This window comes from Nannobrachium achirus (genome assembly GCF_963921795.1).
Source record: "Nannobrachium achirus genome assembly, chromosome: 15".
NCBI classification, from domain to species: domain Eukaryota; kingdom Metazoa; phylum Chordata; class Actinopteri; order Myctophiformes; family Myctophidae; genus Nannobrachium; species Nannobrachium achirus.
Genome location: NC_137822.1, coordinates 47,266,536 through 47,280,344, shown reverse-complemented (window position 1 = coordinate 47,280,344; position 13,809 = coordinate 47,266,536).

Sequence of the window (13,809 nt, the reverse complement as noted above, 5' to 3'; positions counted from 1 at the left end):
AAAAACTGAGCAATCCGGCAAACTTTGGAAGCCAATATTAGCCAATCAGGATGGAATATGAAATATCAGACGGATCGGACTTGATCACATGACTATAGAGATACTGTGTACTGATTTGCATGATTGTTGGAGAACATTTGATGGAGTAATAGGAAAGAATGTGTTTTACACAAGTTGTCCTCCTGGTGGCGCTATAAAAGGCAAATATGGCAAATTTCACGAGATTGCACGCTGTGTTCATGATTTGAGTCATTTTGTTCAAAACAGAGCAATCTTGCAAATTTTGGAAGCCAATTGTAGCCAATCAGGATGGGATATGGAAAATCGGACAGATCCATGTTGATCACATGACTGTAGAGATGCTGTCTACCGATTTGTAGGATTTGTGGACAAAATCTCTAAGAGTAGTGTACAGAAATGTGTTTTGCAAACATCGACCTCGTGGTGGCGCTAGAACAGGGCCATTTGAGAAATGTGGGGCAGAGGTTCTGAACTGGCATCCAGGGATGGTGTGTGCTCAGTTTGACAGCGACCGGGCCAACGGTGCCAGAGATTAGCTGGTAACAAACTGGAGGGACGCACGGACGCACGGACAGGGGCGAAAACATACTCTCCCCCATGCCTTCAGCTGGTGGAGACAATTATCTCGCGACACCCCTGTTCCTGGACTGCCATCACAGCACCCCAGGGTGCCCCGTCACCCACTTTGAAAACCCCTGCCAGATACAACTAACTGGTCGCTAGATCATCCTTGGGATAAGAGAGTAAAATAAATGTCACTGTTAAATATTTGTCCAGCCTTGCTGAAAGACAGCCTAAAGGCCCATTCCCACTGGGCCAGATAACAGATATCTGGAGATATTTTTCCATGCAAAGTGGATGGTAGATACAGATACAAAAATGTCTACCACAGATATTTGCCACAGATACTTTTATCTGTGGCAAATTTTTTTTTATCTGTATCTACCATCCACTTTGCATGGAAAAATATCTGGAGAAATATCTCCAGATATCTGTTATCTGGCCCAGTGGGAATGGGCCTTTAGCCTGACAACACTGACAACACATTGCTACAAAACCTGAATATCCACTCATTTATGCACTGATCTAACTAATTACCATGCATGTTAAAACCTGCATTACAAACCATTGTAAACAATGTAGCGATGCTCCCAAAATATGACTTCTGTTCAACCCATTTATTTTGATCAAATCGACCAATGGGCAGATGACAACATCCCCAAAATGATTAAATAGAAGGACTGTACAGTAACTGGATTGATTAAATCCACGGTAACGATATTCAAATTAGGTTGCAACCTTACTGGGTACAAAGACTTGCTATCTGTGCAGCATAACTATTTGTTGTTAGATTGTTCCCTGATTAATATGCAAAAATCACGATACAGTAATATTAACTATATGATGGCAGAGCAAGATACTGTAGCAAGTCTTTGTACAGAGTAACAGTGTAATCTAACTACCATGAATATTCAATCAATCTACCATTTCAATCATTCTTTTTATTTATTTTTAATAATTCTTTGGGAAGAAGGAAAGAAATTAATACAATAAAAAATGACTAAAAATAATTGAAAAAGGTTATCGAAAAAACAGCCTGCTCACGTATTAGGAGAGTAGTATGAGTTACCAGAAAACATAATGGGTGTTTTTAATGAATCTATCATGGTTAGAATGGAGTTTGAAGTTACAATGGGTGTGTGTGGGGAGGGGCCCTGGGCCTGGAGGGCCTGGTAACATTTACATCAAATATCTAAATATTGAATGAAGCAAATTAAAAACTGTTCAGGGTGTTCATAAAAGCCTGATTAGATGATAAAATGACCAAAAGTTTTTTTTAAAGTGAAATATCCCTTTAAGCCCATATCTAACAAGACTTCATAATGGGAATGTCCATATATGGAGGCCACATCGGCCACATACCGCACTAACAGAATCCATATATGGCCAAGACAGATGGCCAAGACAGCCCATATCTGTGTGGCTGGTTCAACAGACAGGGATCTCCATGTATGGGCATAAAAGGGTATGATGTCAGATGTCATAGACATCATAGGACTTTCACATAACGAATGACTGATATATAAATGTCTGACATCTGATGAAGAAATGTGGTAGTACTGAATTGATTTGGACGTCTGAATATCGGTAGGCCTACGTCTCCAGCTTCAGGATATGTATGATACTGATTTACTACGAGACTGTGGCATTTTATGAGTTCAGTAGTTTACAATTGAGGCATTTAGCAGACGTTCTTAATTCAGAGCGACTGTGGTTCTCAAAACCTTTATTTTGACCATCATAACTAACCATCATAACATAACTACGGCCATACTCTACCCTGATTGGTCGAGGACTGGCTGGCCACCTATGAAAACCAAATCTAGCTATGCTCGTAACACAGGCCATGGTGGAAGTCCTTATATGGTCAGCACACATTCTAGTGAGGAGAATGAATGGAAAATGTACCAATTATATTTTTATTTGAATGAAATACAATCACTGTATATATACCTTTAACAATAAATGAGCTAAATTGTTTTTATTGTTCAATTATTATCACGATAATTACAAATATAAGTACACTAGTAAGACGCCTCAGGGCGACATGCAACCTCGCCCTTTAGGCCATGTCTTGGCCATCTGGTCAGTGATGTATATCGGACCAGTTACCCATATATGGAGACCCCTGGTACCCATATATGGAGACCCCTGGTACCCATATATGGAGATCCATGTACTGTATATGGAGATGTGCTGTGAGAGCCCAGTCATGCTTACTCAGTTATTCATGTTTATTACATGAATAAAGCCATCAAAATCATCAGTCAGTCTTCAACTCTTTAATGGTCAGCTGGTCGCTACACCGTTGCTGGGTTAGAGTCAGTGTTGGGGAAGTTAAAGTTACATGTAACTGTGTTACGTAACTAAGTTATATTTTGCTGTAACTTGGTAACTGAGTTACATTCATATTTCTGTAACCCATCAAGTAACTGAGATACGTTTTAGGTCATTTTTGGCTCAAGTTACAAGTTACAAGAAGTTACAAGCGAAGTTATAATTTTACATTTAAGTTTTGTTAAGATTGACGATCAAAATTGTCCTCAACAGATCATCATTTTCTTATTTTTTTAACTTTATTTTAGGAACACAGAAGTTTACTAAAGAAAATGTCAACCTTTTTGAAAAAAACAAACATAAAACTCAGTTGAGAGCAACTTGAGAGACATATTTCTGCTGGCATGTGACTTTTTTGGAGGATATTATATTTTGTTTCATGTACACCAAATGTACATTCTCAATTTAAGTTCTCTGTAACTTGAAACTTTATAAGTTACATTTCTCCAGGGGTATGACTTTAACTTGATCAAGTTACTGCCATGGTGAGTTATTTTTAACTGTACAAGTTACACTTTCAAAGTAACTTCCCCAACACTGGTTATAGTGCAGAACTACAGTGGGTTTTCATAGTCTCCATGAAGGACTTGCATTTTGGTCCAGTATTATGCTTCAGATAATGAATGACATCAGAAGTAGGTCACACATTGTTGTCAGCGCAGAGATTTTGTGCAGGAATTTTTTTAATGACTTTAATGACCTGAACACTCTGTTGTTAATGACTGAACCAACAGGGGGATCCAGACAAACAGCATTCCTATAACAACCATGTCACAAACACCACCAGTTTGTTTGATTGATTGAAGACTTTATTGTCAGTTTGCATAGGAAAAGGTACAGTTTCATGACGGTACAGTTCACTGGTACAAGGTCTACTAAAAGGAGATCCATGAAAAGAGATTGAATTCACATTTTAGGCATTTAGCACAGGGGTTTTCAAAGTGGGTGACGGGGCACCCTGGGGTGCCGTGACGGCAGTCCAGGGGTGCCGCGAGATCATTTGATAATATTTGGAATTTATTTGGACACTTGAAAAAATATTTAGTATCATTTTAAAGTACAAAGTTATTTCCAGTCAGTTCTAACCAAAATGTCTGTTATCTCAACGTTTTCCTCGCAACTTGTCACTGTCAGGCAGAAACCTCATATATCCAAGTTTCAAATGTGTATGTGTGTCTTTTGGTAAAGCAAAGCCCTGCTTCATCATACAAGACTGAAAACAACCGATCTACAAGCAAGGCGTTGTGTGCTTGTAGATCGTCTGTTTTCACTAGTTTAGTGCATTTTATAGATGATAAATAGAAAACGAACGGTTTTGGACATACAAGGTTTCCACCTGATAACGACCATATGCTATAAATATAAGGTGCTGGGAGTGAAAATTATAATGTCGGGTTGCCTCGGATTAAAACAAAATATTTATGGGGTGCCCTGAGACAAAAAAAAGTTTGGGAAGCGCTGATTTAGCAGAGGCTCTTAATAATACAGAGTGACTTTACAATAAGCAAGGACATCACATGATAAAACATCAAATACATGGAAGTAGGAAACTAAAAAGGTAGCTAATCCAAGAACCTATTGGATAAAATCAATAAAATATAAACACCGATAATCTCTACATCCAAGCTATGCACAAAATGGGCTGTATTTTGATTGATGTAAGTACCAGCTCTTATGCCTTAACATTATATACGATAGAGAGTAAACTACAGTCTATCTAGGTCGTCCTCAGACGAGCCCTCCATCGTTGTTTCCAGTCATCTCGGTTCTCCATACATCTGGCCAGCTCATTGGTGTTCTGTGTCCCTACGTCTTCCTTGAGTACGTCCACGTATGTTTTTGTGGGACGTCCTCGCGACCGGTGCCCATGTGTTGGCTCCCACAGTACCAATTTGCTGGCTGGAAGCTCCTGGTGTCTTTGGCAGTGTCCTGCTAGTCTCATTCTTCTGGTGGCAATTTTCTCGCTTACCCTTGGTATACCCTCATACAGGTTCTCGTTGGTAACATGTGCACTCCTGTTGATGTTGAGTACTGCACGCAACATTCTAGTGTAGCACCCATTTAGAGACTTCTGCAGGGTTGGCTTCAGGGTCCAGCATTCACTGCCATATAGGAGAACAGACTCCACTGTTGCGAAGAAGAAGCTGAGTTTGATTTGGCGGGGGAGGTTGGAGTTATACACTGTTCATGCCGTTCAGGGCCCTCCAAGCGAGTGCCTTCCTTACTTTAAGGTCTTTCTCAGTTGAGTCGACCCATGCGCCCAGGTACTTGAAGTCCTTGACTTCCTTCAACACAGCTCCTTCTGTTGTTGTCAGAGGTGAGTGATCAGGTAGGTTATAGGTGATAACCTCAGTTTTCTTAGCATTTAGCCTGAGACCAACTTTGGCACACTCTATCTCCACCCTGTTCAGGAGTTCTTGTGCTTGTTCCATGCTGTCGGAGAGCAGGCTGATGTCGTCCGCATAGTCCAGGTCTGTCAGAACTACTGCGGGATGCCGCCTTGACCTCCTTGGTGTTAGTGTGAAGCCAAGCTCTTGTTCTCGTCCACCTATGGCTTTCCTGAGCGCATAATCTAGAACTATGATGAAGAGGTAGGGGGCTAGGGTGTCTCCTTGCATTACACCAGCTCGGATGTCAAACACCTCACTGCTGCCATCCGGGGTCACCACTCAGTACTGACATTATTATTCATTCTATGTGTTTATTTATCATGCTGATATGAACATGTAGACATATTGATATTATTTATTTACATGTAAGTTACTATGAAAACCTCCACCAGCTGTCTGTCCCTCTGTCTGTCCGTCATGTCACACTTTTGGCCCTACTCTTATCTCCGCCTCCGTTGGCCCTATCCACAACCTCCGCCCCTGATTTCTCACATGGCCCTCTTCTAGCGCCACCATGAGGTTGCTTTTTGCAGACAACATTAATGGACACTGCTCCTACGGATGTTGCCTACAATGCCACTTACAGGACAATGTGTGTGTTGTAGCCAATTTGATCATTTTGATTGCCATGTATTTATTGTAAAGGTGCTTTGGTGAGGTTGCTATGACTACTGGGAATAGGTGGGGTCGAGTCAATTTGGGGGCACAGTTTACTTGAGGAAGTCACTGGGGCACAGGTGGCAGGGGTTGGCAATCAGAGTGGGAAGCCACAAAGTTTTTCTAACGTGCTCTGCGTTTGTTTGTTTTCAGTTCTTTTCTGTTTATTTACAGTCACCAGTTAGTTGTTGATTTACATTTAAACACCCGGCTTTTGTTCATGCTGTCATCATCATCTCATCTGGCTTCAAAATAAACCCTTTTAAATGCACTCAAGACCTGTTTTTCCAGACAACTGCACCACGCGTTGAAAAGAGCTTCAAATATTACCATATCCCTCACTGGCAAGTTTTTGTAGATCGATTGCCTTTACAGTGTGTGTATGCACCCTGACGATGCTGATTAGGGAGTCTAACTGGTTTAACATCCTGATATGAACTTGTAAAGGGGGGGGGGGGGGGGGGAATGTTGACCCCTGACCCTCACAGACTCAGTGATGTCATCTCACTCATTGCTAAATGCCTGAGGATGAGAGGAACGTGACCACACTTCATTCATGACACACATGACACATTATAATGTTAATTCATTCACACATCTATAGTTTCAAATAAGTACAGTTTCATCCCTAAGTAGGATGTGAGGGGACAAACTAGCGGTTTGTCATGATTCTAAACACATTGCAAGCATCTGTTTTGCCCAAAAAACATTCCTTGGGCTGAAAAACGGCCCCACAAGACTATGGTTTAGTGATGAAAAGTGATGAGTCATCACTTTTCACACTTTTGTGGGGGCCGTTTTAGCCCAATGAATGTTTGTTATCGAATCTCCAGTCAGCACTCCATTCCTATGGGTGTCGCTAGCGCACAGCCAGGATATCAGAACCACTCACTCAACTCCCGTAGGACAATTCCCTATTGGCCGAAGGGTGTGTCAATCAAAAGACATGTCCGCTCTGGGCGGACCCCCATAAAACCCGCGACATCCTGTCCATCCCCCTCTTTCTGCTACTGCCTTCACTGGATTGTAGTCTCACTCACTCGCTCCGTCGAAGTTTTGGTTGCATAAAGAATTAATCTACTCTTCGTTCATCTACACTCAGGAGATCATTTCGTCTGAACTGTATTGGCAAGTAAGGTCGAGCCACCCGGTTTCGAGACTTGTCTCCTGTTTGTGCTCTTCATATATTTGCTCAGCCCGTTAGCTTTCTGTTAGCTTGTTGCTCAGCTAGCTTGTTGTTAGCCTAGCCTCGCTAGCTTGTTAGCTTGTTGCTCCGCTCTCCAGTGTCGTGCTCTAGCGTTAGCTTCTCAGTCGTTAGTCTGTGTAGCTTTTTCTCCATGGCTTCCGCGGGCGCCTCCACGTCCCTAGCCGTTCGCTCCTGCTCCAGGATCGGATGCCCTTTCCTCATGGAGCCGGGCGACCCGCACGATCGGTGCGTTCAATGCAGAGGGTGGGACCACGCCGCCTCCGGCCTTAACGCTCACCCAACCCGCTCCGCGCCTCCTCCTCCTCCTTCCTCCGGTTGACGCCACCGCTCTCCTTCCCCAGACTCCAGCGGGGATAGTGACGGCTCCGGTGCGGGCTTCTCCCAGCACCTCCTCAGACAGTGGTCGGATGAAGAGGAGGACGACGTTGAAGAGGAGGACGCCGATCTGGATGACGACGTTCCCACGGTGGAGCCAATGGACACAGGGACTCAAGAGATCACCATCTCTGTCCCCGAGGATGATTCTCCTCTGTCCACTTTTCCCTCCGTTGCTGTTGTCGCTCGAGTCTCCACTCACTCTGCAGCGGAGTCCCTCTCTCCTTCGGTCGGCACAGGACTTCGGGAATTACAGGTAGCCCCCGCTGCCTCCCAGGCCCCGACCGACCCCCCATCTGCCTCCTCCGTCTCCACGGTAGTGCAGATACACCCCCCCCCCCCCCCCCCCCCTTCTACTAGGGGAGAAATTCCGCCTGAAGTGGCCTCCTCCCAGAGAGCCCCTGGACCCGCGCCCGCTTCCTCCGGTGCCACCCCGAGGACCAGCAGCGGATCAAGCAGCGCCCCCCTCCACGCACAGTTCCGCTCCACGAGGGGACGCGGGAAACAGCCATGCAAGTGACATGAAAACCTTCAAATTCAAGATGCTGACTCCCGCCAGCCTTCTACGTTCAGTGAGAGTGAACGACTGGTTCACCTCTCTGGATTTAAAGGACGCGTACACACACGTCTCCATCTATCCCCCCCACCGAAAATTTCGAAGGTTTGCCTTTCAGGGGAAAGTGTACGAGTACACGGTTCTCCCCTTCGGTCTTTCCTTAAGCCCTCGTGTTTTCGTCCTGGTGACGAAGACGGCGCTCGAACCCTTACGGCGCCAGGGCATCAGGATAGCAAACTACCTGGACGACTGGTTAATTTGGGCGAGTTCCAGCCAGGAGGTGGCGCAACACACCAGGTTGGTGTTAGAGCACCTAACGTCCCGGGGATTCAGCATCAATTTCGACAAGAGTGTGCTGTTCCCGTCTCAACGGACCACATTTCTGGGGACCGTTTTAGACTCCTGGTCGATGGTCGCCCGCCCCTCCCCGGAAAGGATAGGAAAGTTTCTTTCTTGTGCAGCTTTCTTCCAGGAAGGGAGCCTAGTCCCTTACGAGAAAGTTATGCGCCTCACGGGGTTCATGGCCTCAGTTCTACACCTCGTGCGGCTGGGTCGGTTTCACATGAGACCGTTTCAACGGTGGATGTTATCCCTTCGGATTCCTGCCACGCAGGGCCGCTCACGGGTGCAGGTTTCACCCAGAACGGTGGAGGCCCTTTTGCCCTGGCGGAAGGCCGGTTTTCTGTCGGCCGGTGTCAGGATGGGAGAGGTGGTTCACCGCAAGGTGATCACCTCGGATGCCAGCCTCTCGGGCCGGGGTGCAACCCAGGAGGGGCGCACGGCGAGGGGCCTTTGGGGCCCGGAGATGCGGCGCCGCCACATCAACTACTTGGAGCTGATGGCGGTGTTCCTGGCTCTCAAACATTTCGAGTCCCTGATCCTGGGTTGGCACGTCCTCATCAGGACGGACAACACCACCACGATGTGTTATGTCAACAAACAGGGGGGGCTACAGTCTCGAGCACTGGACAGTCTTGCTCGGGACTTGGCTCTATGGTGCCACAGTCGACTGCGGTCGATCAGGGCATCTCATGTTCCAGGCCTCCTGAACAGCGGCGCGGACCTGCTGTCCAGGGGAGAGCCCCGGTATGGGGATTGTTCTCTCCGCCCCTCGGTGGCGGAGGAGATCAGGCTCAGGTTTGGCCGCCCACTGGCAGACTTGTTCACGTCGTCAGAGAACGCGAAGTGTTCTCAGTTCTTTGGCCTGACGGGGAACCCTCCCCTGGGCCTGGACGCTCTGTCGCACAGGTGGCCGCGGGGCCTACTTTATGCTTTTCCTCCACTGGAATTGATTCGCCCGACTCTCGAGAGGGTCAGGCTTTACTCTCTGGAGTTGCTCCTGGTGGCACCGAGACAGGGAACCTGGAGCTCCCTGTTAGCTCCTCTTCTAGTCGGGGTGCCCTGGCAACTCCCCCTACTCAGGGACTTGGTGAGCCAGGCGAACCAGGAGATTTTCCACCCGGACCCTCAGCGTCTAGACCTGTGGGTCTGGCACCTGAAAGGGAAAAGCTGAGTGCGGCCGGTTTGGCTCCTGCAGTCATAGAGACTATGCAGAAGGCCAGGGCTCCCGGTACATTGGATGTGTACAGGAGGAAATGGGAAGCCTTTGCTTCTTGGTGCCGCTCGAATCACTCTTCTGTGTCGCCGGCCTCTACCTCGGTTAAGGTTATTCTGGACTTTCTGCAGGACTGCGTGGCCCAGAAGTTAGCAGTCTCTACTATTAGAGGCTATGTGGCAGCCATCGACGTCTGTCATGATGGCTTCGAGGGTTCCAAGCCTTCCAAGAATCCTTGGGTGTCACAGTTTTTGGCAGGTGTCAAACGTGACAACGTTTCGGCTAGACCCTTGGTCCCTTCCTGGGAGTTGGAGGTGGTTCTAAGGGGCTTAAGCCAGTCCCCTTTTGAACCTTTGGAGAGCATCTTGTTGAAGCTACTCAGCCTCAAAACTGCTCTCCTCTTGGCGTTAACTACGGCTAAGAGGGTTAGTGACCTTCATGCCCTTTCGGTGGCTGAAGGTTGCATGAGGTTTTCCAGTGACGACCGTAAGGTTTTGCTGAAACCTCACCTCCAGTTTTTACCCAAGAATGGTGTGGTGCAGGAGGTTCCGGTGGAACTGCTTGCCTTTCATCCTCCTCCCTTCCGCTCGGAAGAGGAGAAACGTCTGAACTGTCTTTGTCCAGTTCGGGCTCTGAGGGTCTACTGTGAGAGGACTAAGGACCGGAGACGGTCGAGTAGACTTTTTGTCTCACATGGTAAGTCCACTGGCAAGACAGAGATCGCCAAGTCGACTCTTTCTGGGTGGATTGTGGAAGCCATTAATTTGGCTCACGATAGTGCGAAGGTGGCTAGGCCCTTTGGCCTGAAAGCCCATTCCACTAGGGGAGTTTCCTCTTCTTGGGGTCTCGCTCAAGGGACCTCCATTCAGGAGGTGTGCATGGCGGCTTTTGCGGCCTACTACCATTTGGACTTGGCGCCTCGCTCCTTGGCACATTCAGTCCTTCAGGTGGCCGCTTCCTCCCCTTCTGTTTGAGGTTTGTACACTTGGCAGTGTGCTTCCTCACTTTGTTTTCCTAGGTGTCTTCACAACTTTTTCTTGGGTGTCTACACACCCTTTTTCATCTTCCTCCCTGACCAGAGGGTAGTGGTCTTTGGGGAGGGGGACCCTTTTCTCCTTTGGTTAACCCTTTGGTTGTACCTTAGGCGGACTAGGATTGAGGTGGGTCTTGGTGGGCCTAGTCCGTAAGGGTCTCTTAATTCCCTATGTTTTTGGTCGTCGTCGCTTTACGGGAGTTTATGTATCCCAAAGGAATGGAGTGCTGACTGGAGATTCGATAACAAACAGAAGTGTTTCGTATGAAACACCTGTTTGTTAAGAATCGGAAGGAAGCACTCCATTCCGCTTATGACCCTGTTCGTGGTTCAGGCAGTGCTCCCAAGAGGGGGATGGACAGGATGTTGCGGGTTTTATGGGAGTCTGCCCAGAGCGGACATGTCTTTTGATTGACACACCCTTCGGCCAATAGGGAATTGCCCTACGGGAGTTGAGTGAGTGGTTCTGATATACTGGCTGCGCATTAGCGACACCCAAAGGAATGGAGTGTTTCCTGCCGATTCTTAACAAACATAAACACGTACGAAACACGTGTATTTTTAATTGAACAGAGAGAACTTGGATAAAAACATTCCACAGTGATATAATGCAGGTTCTGTTCAGTGTGCCACAAAGTTGACTTTTCACATTTTTTTTTTTCATAAAGAAAGAATCAAAGTGAACCACGTGCGTGCAGCGCCATACCTGGTCACCCAGCGGTATTACAGTGCAGCTCATGCTCAGGCTCACTCATACACGCAGACATAGCTACACAGCACACACTCACGCTAAGGAGACGGTGTGACCACTGCTCAAAACATGAAGCACTGATTCTTCCATCACTGCATAATAGTTTGCACTGTGAAGCTGTCATAGACCAGTAGATGGCGGTAATACTGCACCGATTATGCTATGAACTGAATGGAAGCAGTTTATTTGATGCCTTAATGGTCCACGTCACATTGATATAAACCAGTATGCGCACGCCGGTCGGCACCAAATGAACCCCACCGTTCATAGGATGCAATGGATGGCACTCGTGTTTAAAAATGCATTCCATCAAACTTTCAGATGCCGTTTTTCTCCCAGTGTGGAGGAAGAATGCTTAGGATTTTTACTGTAAATTCTCACTCTTGAAATATATAATCCTTAGTTTCTGTTGATTGTAAACAATAATAGCGATGTAAAACAGTTGTCCTTCAAACCCCACCTCTATTCACCGTCATCAGAACAGAGGGAGCGCTCCTCATGATCACCCACCCGATCCACTGGATCACCAGAGCGTCTACTGCTCGCCCAGCTGCAATCCATGAAGCCTAATTTATGCTCCGTCCTGCGACGGTGTCGCGCGCAGAGCCGCAGACCTCCAAGCTCAGAAGGGTTGCATTGGTGACGCGATGTGAGTTTGTATATCAGCTACTCTTGACGCGGAATACCGTTGCGCAATGAAGTATATATGTCTCGATAAGGGCGCTCCCATGGGAGCACCTCACTAGCACACAAGAGGAGGTTTAATAACCAGTGCTCCCCAAAACAACAGGTTTGGGGATCTGTTGGGAATTGATTACATGATACAGTCAGCTGTGCATTCAGTCTCAATGTTTGTAAACAAATAATTGGTCCAGTTCCATATCGCTCCCCTTACTGATTCACTGACTTATAGGTATGATGCATACTCCACTTTTAGAGACAAATTAATTTTGGTTTGGTTCGGGGATTCAATAAATCTCGGCCAGCCCAAGGATTGATTGATTGATTGAAGAATTTATTAGAAGGTTGCATACATAGGAAAAAAGTACAGTTTCAATCAGTACAAATCAAACATTGGTACAAGGTCAACTAAAAGGAGATCCTGGTAAGCTTTTCGGCTTATTTACACAGGAACCACTTCATGTAGCCTATCTCATATAACATTGACAGACAGATGGAGAGAACACAGTACTTTACATAGGATAACATCAATTACAAAAGGGGAGAAAAGAACAGTCATAAAGAAGAAGAAAAAATAAATAAAAGGGAAAATAATTATAATAAAAGGAAATAGAAGATATTTACAGCCAAGGACCTGCTGGCCATTGGGGAAAAAAACTCCCGAAAGGCCAGTTCATTCCCGTCCGGTCCAGGCTGGCCATTAGGAAAAAAATAATAATAAAATGTCGGCCTTCGTTCCATTTTGGGGGCTGGGCGGCCAACAAAGTAAATCGTCAGGCAGAATCCTTGTATCTCCAAGTTTCAAATGTATACATTTTTTCGCAAAGCAAAGCCCTGCTTCATCGTACAAGACTGTTGCACAAAAGTAGTGAAAACAGCAGATCTACAAGCACACAACGCCTCGGGGTGCGAGGCGTTGTGTGCTTGTTTTAACTGGTTTAAATCATTTTTAAAATGATAAATACAAAACAAACGATTTTGGACATACAAGGTTTCCACCCGACAATGACGAAATATGTAATTGGCCCACTGGCTTGTCACTTGTCATGATCTGAAATGGCAAATCTTTGAGTAGCAGCAGCGCTATAGAGAGAGATCTCTCTCTATAGCGCGCAATGAGGGCCTCTCCAACTCTTTTTCCCGGGCTGAATCAGGGGCCCAGCACGTCCCTGTTTACAGCGGACAGGGGGAGGTATTAAAGAATGGGTTTAATCTATTACTAGTTTCGAGTAGTAGCCGACTTGAAGTTAAAATATGCAGTGGTGGAAAAAGTACTCACATTTTATACTTAAGTAAAAGTATCAATACTGCAATGTAGAAATACTCCGTTAGGGTGCCCTCACACCAAAATACCTGTGGGAGTGGAATACGCGTTCCGCCAATGCATTTCAATGAGAGTTAAGCGTTTTTTTGCAGAAATCCTCTGCTGGCTTAAAACCGCTTCACTCTTATTGAAATGCATTGGCGGAACGCGGATTCCACTCTCATAGGTATTTTGGTGTGAGGGCACCCTTACAAGTAAAAAGTCCAGAATTCGAAATGTAGGCCTACTTGAGTAAAAGTAAGACAGTATTTGTATCAAAATTTAGGCCTACTTAAAGTACCAAAGGTAAAAGTACAAAATCATTGAAAATAGCAGATCTACAAGCTCACACAACGAGTCGCGATGCGACACGTTGTGAGCT